Consider the following 8,509-nt stretch of genomic DNA (forward strand, 5'->3'; position numbering starts at 1 on the left):
GCTCGATAAACGATCGCTATTAAAATGGTTTAAGTGGATGTTATCTAATGAAATCTCTAGACCATTGCTTCTCAAAGGCAAATTCATTCCCCAGAGGCTATCTGATGTCTAGAGATGGTTTTGATTGCCAATACTGTGAGGGGCAATAAGGGGGACCTCTGGCATCTAGGAAGTAGGGGCTGAGGATGTTGCTAAACATCCTGCAAGGCAAAGGACAGCCCCCGTAACAAAGAATTATCTGACCTAAAATGTCAATAATGTCAAACTGGAGAAACTCTTGTCTAGATTTAATATGGGAGCCCCCAGACTGGACTTGTGAAATATGCCTAAATGTACTAATCCTCCCCGTTTAAAAGGAACCCCCATACTGTCCTCAACAACTCAGGCCTCCTTTTTCTCTCTCTTTTCCATGAAAGGAAGAAAAAAAAATATCCTACCTTCTGAACAACTGCTGTGGGCAAAAGGAATTAAATCAGTGTGGCCCTCCACTGTCACTGCTGGTGGATTAGAGAACCAGTGCCCACAGGAAATTGGTCTTTACTCTCTCTGTAACCTTTTCCTCTTAATTTCTTTCTCCTTCCTTAGGACTACTGGAAATGGAAGTGTTGAGAATTAAAGTCTCCTTGGAACTGAGCACACAAAGATTGCCCTGTAACTGGAGCTTGCCATGCAGACCCTCAAATTTGTCTCAGGGCATGGCTGGACCTATACTTGTGTCATAAGTATAAATTGCTGACTCAAGCAACAGAGAGAGAAAAAAATAAGAACAGTTGCTTACAATGACAGGCAATTTGGGCTGTATATGTAGCATATTACTTTAATATTTAATATATCCCTAAATAAGGTATTGGATTACTTTTTAATTCAGGAAGAAATGGAAGCTTGGAAAAGTTAAGTAATTCCACTACGTTCACACAGCCAGTAAACAGTGGGGCTGGGGTTCAAGCCCAGGTCTGTCTGATCCCCAAGGCTCTTGATGGAGGGCTAAACTTCTGTCCTCAGCATCACCTGGAGAACTTGTTAAAGCTGAGCACGCTGGGCCCTGTCCCTGGGGTATGAATCAGTAGGCTTGGGATGGAGCTCAAGGATTTGCATTTCTGACAAGTTCCAGGTGATGCTGATGCCGCTTGTGCAAGGGAACACATGTTGAGAGCCAGGGGTCTAAATCACTTTGCTCTGCACTCCCATAAGGAGCTATGACTATGAAAATAGGCTATGGCTGGCAAACTCGATTTAGATTCCCCTCCCCCTTACTCCCAAATGTTCTTATCATCAGCAATGACCTGGCCTCTGAAGGCTGAACAGAAGCCCTACTGTCCTAAGGTTGCCAGATAAAATACAGGATGGCTGAGGTGTCTTACTCTGTTTGTGCTGCTGTAACAGAATACTACAGGCTGGGTAATTTACAAAGAAGAGACACTTATTGCTCACAGTTCTGGCGTCTGGGAAGCCCAAAATCAAGGCATGTGCAGGTTCGGTTGCCTGATGAGAGCTGCTTTCTCTTTCCAAGATGGTTCCTTATTGCTGCATCCTCCTAAGGGGAGGAGGACTACTCCATCCTCATGTGGTAGAAAAGGAAGCGTACCAAACACTACATGAATCCCTTTTTATAAGGCCCTTACGTCCTTTCAGGACGGAGGATCTCTCATGGCTTAATCACCTCTTAAAGGACCCACCTCTGAAAAGTATCACATTGGCAACAGCTGAATTTTGGAGGAGCCACATCCCAACCACAGCACCAGTTACATTTCAAGATAAATAATTTTTAGTAGAAGCATTTTCCAAATATTGCATGGTGTATACTTCTACTAAAAAACTGTTTATTTAAAATTCAAATTTAAGGTGTCCTGTACTTTCATTTGCTAAATCTGGCGATCCTGTACTTTTGCTTTTGAGAGACAAGTTTCCTCTTATGGATGAAAATTACCCCCAAGTCCTAAAAACCCCACCCAAACAACAGGCCTCTCAGCCAAGGAAGACTTCTCTCCCCTCTTGCCAAATATAAAAGAGAGAAATTTCTAATTAGTTTATTTACCAGATACAATCATGCAAACAAAGTTACAGCGTGCAGGAAGTCTGGAGCACAGCTTATATAACCACCTGACACCCTCACTGCAGCAGCCACCTCTTCCTGTCCACCTCCAGCCTTCCTGCTCCTTCTGCAGTCTCCAAGGGGAGGGGTTTACTGATGAAATGCATCTGCTGGGGCTGTTAGGAAGGGCCAATGTCCATCACCCCTGTCCCTGCTTGAAGCCCAGAGAGAATGGTCCATCTTCCCAGAAGAGACTGCCTGAGAGAAAGGAGTAGGGACTTGTGGAGGAAGGGTTGGGAGAGGTCTTGATGACAAAGATGGACTTCTCCAGGTCCCTGGGAGGGAATCTAGGAAATGACAGTGGCCCACTCCTCCCAATCTCACTGGCCACATCTGCTCAGACAGCTGTGCACTGCCTTCCCAGCAAGTAAGACTGACAGATTGAAGGGAGTTAAAACAAAAATAATGTTTCATAAGCCTCACTGTGTACCAGGCACAAAACCAACATTATGTCACTTAATCCTTCAACACTCCTATGGCATAGGTTTCAAGGTGGTCATTTACAAAGGCTTAGCTTCCTTTAACTTGACACAGTCTTTGAGTCTGGGTTTGAAACCTAGCTCTGCCATTGACTAAGAGGTTAAGCCATATGAAGTTTCCATTTGCATTTTAAAATATCTGAATAGTGGTAATTTCACATGGCATAACTGAATAGTTGTGTGACCACAATTTCCCTCAGCCTCACTTTCTGCTTCATTTAAATGGAGATAACAATGTCTTTCTCAGGGTCATGGTGGTAATTAAATGATATGATAGATCTCTTAATGTACTATTTGGCACATGCTTAGAGCTAAATGAATTTAGGTCACCATTATCACCATCATCATCACTATTTTGCTAGCTGCATAGGAAAACTATACAAGTCCAGACAGAGTCACCTGTCATTGAAGAGAGGAGTCTGTGGGTGAAGACAGCTTTTGAATCCTGTTGCCAGCCCCCTAGCCCAACCAGGGGTATGCACAAGGATCTAGATGAGTCTGTCCAATAGAACTTTCTGTAATGATGGAAATTTTATTATGCACTGTCTGATGCAGTAGCCATCAGCCATGCGTGGCTGGTGAGCACAAGAAATGCTGCTAACATAACTCTGGAACTAAATTTTTTATTTACTTTTTAATTAATTTTATTTTAGATTCAAATGTCCACGTGTGGCTGGAGCCTACCAAATTGGACAATGCAGATGTACAGTGCAATGTAGCCTCTTCTTCTGCCCTCATGGTGGGATCTCAGGAGGAGTGTTTGGCTTTTTGAGGAGGAATAGAACCAAGAAAAGAACCAGAAAACATGACAGTACCCCTGTCTTGGCCTAGCAGCTGGAATGGGTTTCCAGGCCAACAGGTACAGCACTGGAAATAGATATCATTGATCTGATAGGTAGACTAGGATGGCCTCCTTTGTTAAAGAGAAAAGAAAAGAAAATCTTCCAAAGTATAAGCAACAAAAAAGAGCTCTGAAAAGACCATCTCCATTATTCAAATGGGTCCCAACGTTCATCCCAAGGGGCTTTGGGGCTGCTTCACTTGTGCCTGCCTAAGGCCATACACATTATCTTCTTAATCTTCTAACCCAAACTGGGCCAAAAACACTTCCCGTGTTTCACCTTAGCTTCAAAAAGTCATGTTCACAATAAACGTTTCTTAAATTTAAGGGAAAACATTAGTCATCACCTGTCTCCAAAGATTCCAGGTTCAAGAAAATAGTTTGCATTTTTTTGAGCTCCCACTTCCCTCCTCCTAGGCTGATGTCCTGGTTCCCCAGTTGAGGGGAATGTGGTGCCTACACTCCAGCATTCCTTTCCCTCCCTGGTCTCCTCTGATGTGATGCTTTTAAAACTCATGTGAATATTTTATTCTGTCTTCTATGTCTATTCTTGTGTGCTGGGCCTTTTCCATCTGTCCTCCCACAGCCATTATTTACTCTTTTCTGCCCTGCGGCATGACCAAGGGGTCTTGGAGAAAATGTTCTGAGTGTCTACCCCTCACCCTCTCTCTAACCACTGTCTAGTCTAAGCAGCAGTTGAGTTCCTAACAGCTGTGGCTCAGTTGAGTAGCCTAGTTTAACCACAGCATTCACAGGTCCTAGAAATACCTTTCCCTCCTGTTCCTTCAGGCCTGTGAGTAGTAATGGCCTCCCACTGCTGCTAACTCTTGAATATCTTACCTAACCTTATTGGGGTTCTCTTCATCCTGATCATACCTGTGTGTGTAAATGGAATCTTTATTAAAAATCTCTTCAATTAAACTCCTTGAGTGTGCCATATATTTCCTGCTGGAACCTTAATACATCTTGTATTAAAGAAAAATATATTGTACATATTCCCCAACTAACCACCAAATAGATGAGTCATGTTTGTCTGACAGTCACCACCCCAGACTGAGAAAGACAGTCTTCAGATTTATCAACAAAGAGGCATGTCTGCGGGCACGGTGGCTCACGCCTGTAATCCCAGCACTTTGAGAGACCAAGGTGGGTGGATCACTTGAGGTCAGGAGTTGGAGACCAGCCTAGCCAATATGGTGAAACCCTGTCTCTACTAAAAATACAAAAAAATTAGCTTGGTGTGGTGACACACGCCTGTAATCCCAGCTACTTAGGAGACTGAGGCAGGAGAATTGCTTGAACCCGGGAGGCAGAGGTTGCAGTGAGCCGAGATCGCACCACTGCACTCCAACCTGGGTGACAGAGTGAGACTTGGTCAAAAAAAAAAAAAAAAAAAAGGCAGCCATATCCAACTCACAGACGATTGGTAGGGTGTGATAATCGGCATACCTCAGTGCCAATAAATGATTCATCTCTCCTGTCAAAGTCGTCCAGCTCCACCATCTTTAGGAGAACTTTTCTGTGACTAAATCTGTTGAGTTCCCTTACACAACCTCATGCCAAATATACAAATGGATTTTTGTGAATATATGATGGAATTGCGTGCATAAAATCAGTTCAAATATATGCACCTAGAAACAGAAGTTTTGGTGCCCTGAGGACGTCAAGAAATCATCTCAACCAGGCTCTTACACCTTGATTCAGGTAAGGTTTATTTACCTTGTTTGGCAGGTGATGTAACTGAGACCCAGAGAAGCTAAGAGAAATGTCCAGAGATGGATCTGTTTCCTATGCTGCTGCCACTCCCTCCCTATGTCCATAGCAGATATTGTTAATCAATCACATGACTCATTCCCGTTGGAAGGCCTTCTTGTTGCAGTTCTCTAGCAACCAACACAAATCTCCCAGATTTGACACTCAAGACCTGTTTGTCATCCTAGCACATGCTTGAGTGTTAAAAACGGGGGGGGAGGGGGGGACTAGAAATCAATCTCTATAGTCTCCTAATGCACTGTTCTTTTTGAAGGATTTCCCTGTAAATTCAGAAAACCTGGGCAGACTATGTTCATGTTATCCTTAATACCTAGTACGTTTTGTTAAGTGAGCCTCTTTGCCTCCTTTTTTGTTTTTTTTTTTTCTTTTTTTTTTGAGACAGGTTCCCACTCTGTCTCCCAGGCTGGAGTGCAGTGGCGTGATCATGGCTCACCTCAGCCTCGACCTCCCAGGCTCAGGTGATCATCCCACTCAGCCTCCCTAGTAGCTGGGACCACAGGTGCCCGCCACCACACCTGGCTAATTTTTATACTTTAAAATTTTTTTTTATTTTTTAATATTTTGTTGAGACAGGGTTTTGCATGTTGCCCAGGTTGGTCTCCAACTTCTGGGCTCAAGTGATCCGCCCACCTCAGCCTCCCAAAGCAAGAGGACTACATGCGTGAGCCACCACGCCTGGCCAAGTAAGCCTCCTCAAGTCTCAGCTTCCACATTATAACATGGAGATTATTAAGATTCCCTTATTGGGAGGGTTAACTGATATATCAGTGCAAAGTACCTGGCACAATATCTGTTATATAATGGATGCCCTATTCATGGTAGCTCTTATTATTCATATTTTATCAACAGAATGTCCACCATCCACAGTGTGCCCTTCTGTGGTGGTCATCAGGGTCCCCAGCCATTAGGCTGTTCACAAGTATTTTATTAATTTTCCTGAAATAGGTGCATTCTAATTGCATTTCTCCACTACATTCAAGTTATGTGTGACCAAATGGCTTGCCTTGGCCAAAAAAATAAGAGCAAGAGATATTACTTCTGAGTAGAAGCATTTAATTGCTGCTTCTCTCCTCCAGTCTTCCTTTTCTATGTTTTTGTAACTGTGGAAACACATGTCAAGATGGAGCATCCGTCAGCCAAAGGCTGAGTACGTTAATGAGCAGAACCCTAGGCTGACCCCTGTTGGACATGTCATGTAAGTGAGAAATACACCTCTGTTGGGTAAAGTCACTGGGATTTTGCAATTGTTTCTAATCCACCTTGATGAATGCCTCTTTTTGCATCAAGTTTCCATCGTAACAGAGAGATAACCTGAAACATTCATGTGTCTTGAATATTCATGTTCCCCAAAGTAATTTTCTCACTCTTCTACATGGTACTTGATAAGGCTGCTTAAAATGTATCCAATGCCCATTACATGCCAAGCATTTTTTCTGAGCACTTCATGTAAGCTAATGTATACATTTTAGTACCATGCCTGGCACATAGTAAATGTCCAAACTTATTCTAATCATCACCACCATCATTGTCATCATTACTATGTGTCATCTCCAGTCCTTATGACAGCCCAGTGAGGTAGGCACCATTATTATCTCCACTAGACAGAAGAGGAAGCCAAGGCACGAAGTCATTAAATAATATGCTCAAGATTTCAGAGGCAGAAAATAATGCAGCAAGGATTTGGGCCCAAGTATGTCTGAAACCAAAGTTCTTGTCTTTTCCATACTGCTCCATATACTGCCCATTAAGGACTGCCAAATTCCATGTAATAGACTTTCCTGAGACAATTTCTGCTTCCCACCGATGTGACAGGTGCCCCAACCTCAGAAATGTCGCCCTGGCTTTACCACTTGGAGCTGTTGTAGACTAATTCATTGAGGGAGAGAAAAATTGGATTCCCTCAGGCTAATCCCTTCATGGAAATTAAAGCTTGGCATTCAGAAAGAGGATTTATATTTTTCTGCCAGCTTCAAGATGCACTACCAAAGGGATTTCCCCCTCCTTCCTTCATTTTCTTCAAAATCTCTAGGCTTGTCTGTCACTTATTTCTGTTTCATAAGTAGCATGAGACGAGGGGCCAATGACAAGTTTTTCCTTCCCTGCTCATCCTCCTAGAGCTACAGAGTCCACACAGGGAGGTAGAGAGAGAGAGAGAACCCAAACATGGACAGACCTACCAACCAACCTCCACTCAACACATCTGCCTCCAGGCCATTTATTTCATTAAAGCACAGGATGCTCAAGAGAACTCAGGAAGGGGGACAATTTCATTTTTCCTACACTTTGGAAATTAAAATTATTTCCAAAAAGTAATGTGCTTTGTTCTTCAAGAAAGCTAAGGAGAGGAGAAAAGAGGTCAAAGGAGTAAGAGGTAAAAAAAAATGAGAGGCAGAAAGGGAGTGAGGGAGAGAGAGAGAATAGAAAGACATATAGCAGTGGCTCACACCTGTAATCCCAGCACTTTGGGAGGCCAACAACGCAGGAGGATTGCTGGAGACCAGGAGTTTTAGACCAGCCTGGGCAACATAGTGAGACCCCATCTCTACAAAAATTTTTCAAAAATTAGCCAGATGTGGTGGCATGCACCTGTGGTCCTAGCTACTCAGGAGACTGAGACGGGAGGATTTTGAACTTGACTGAGCCACTACACTTCAGCCTGGGTAACAGAGTGAGATCCTGTTAAAAAAAAAAAAAAAAAAAGACAGAAAAAAGAGATATATATATGTGTGTGTACGTGTGTGTGTATATATGTGTATGTGTGCACACATATGTATATGTGTATGTATATATGTGTGTGCGTGTGTGTATGCAGGGAATAGAAAGAACAGGGTAGCAATGAGATTGGCTCTGTGTCTTCATTATATCAGCAACCATTTGATTTTTTTAAATTTTAATTGGTATTACTTTGTCAATCACCCATATTTGGTGTGTTTTATGGAATCCCTTCCTTGTACTCTCACTCACACCCCTAGAAAATCCTCTAACTCAATGGTTCTCACGAGTCTAGTTTTTATCTGTGGTTCATCTTGAAATGATATGGGGTAGTGGGAAGCAGAGACTTTCTAGTTCAACTAACCTGGGTTCAAAATACAGCCCTAGCCCAGCCCATTGTTTTCATTCAACTAATATTTATTGATAACCATATGTGTGCCAAGCACTGTTCTAGGCACTGAGTTACAGTGAACAAAATTCCCTGCCTTCATAAAGCTTCCATTATAGAGGAATAAATAGAAAGAGGAATATATAATATTTTACTGACAAGTGCAATGGAGGAAAATAAATCACAGGAGGAGGATAAGGAGTAACAATACTAGAATGAGGCAT

Source organism: Trachypithecus francoisi, unplaced genomic scaffold (genome assembly GCF_009764315.1).
Source record: "Trachypithecus francoisi isolate TF-2019V2 unplaced genomic scaffold, Tfra_2.0 Lachesis_group16, whole genome shotgun sequence".
NCBI lineage: Eukaryota > Metazoa > Chordata > Mammalia > Primates > Cercopithecidae > Trachypithecus > Trachypithecus francoisi.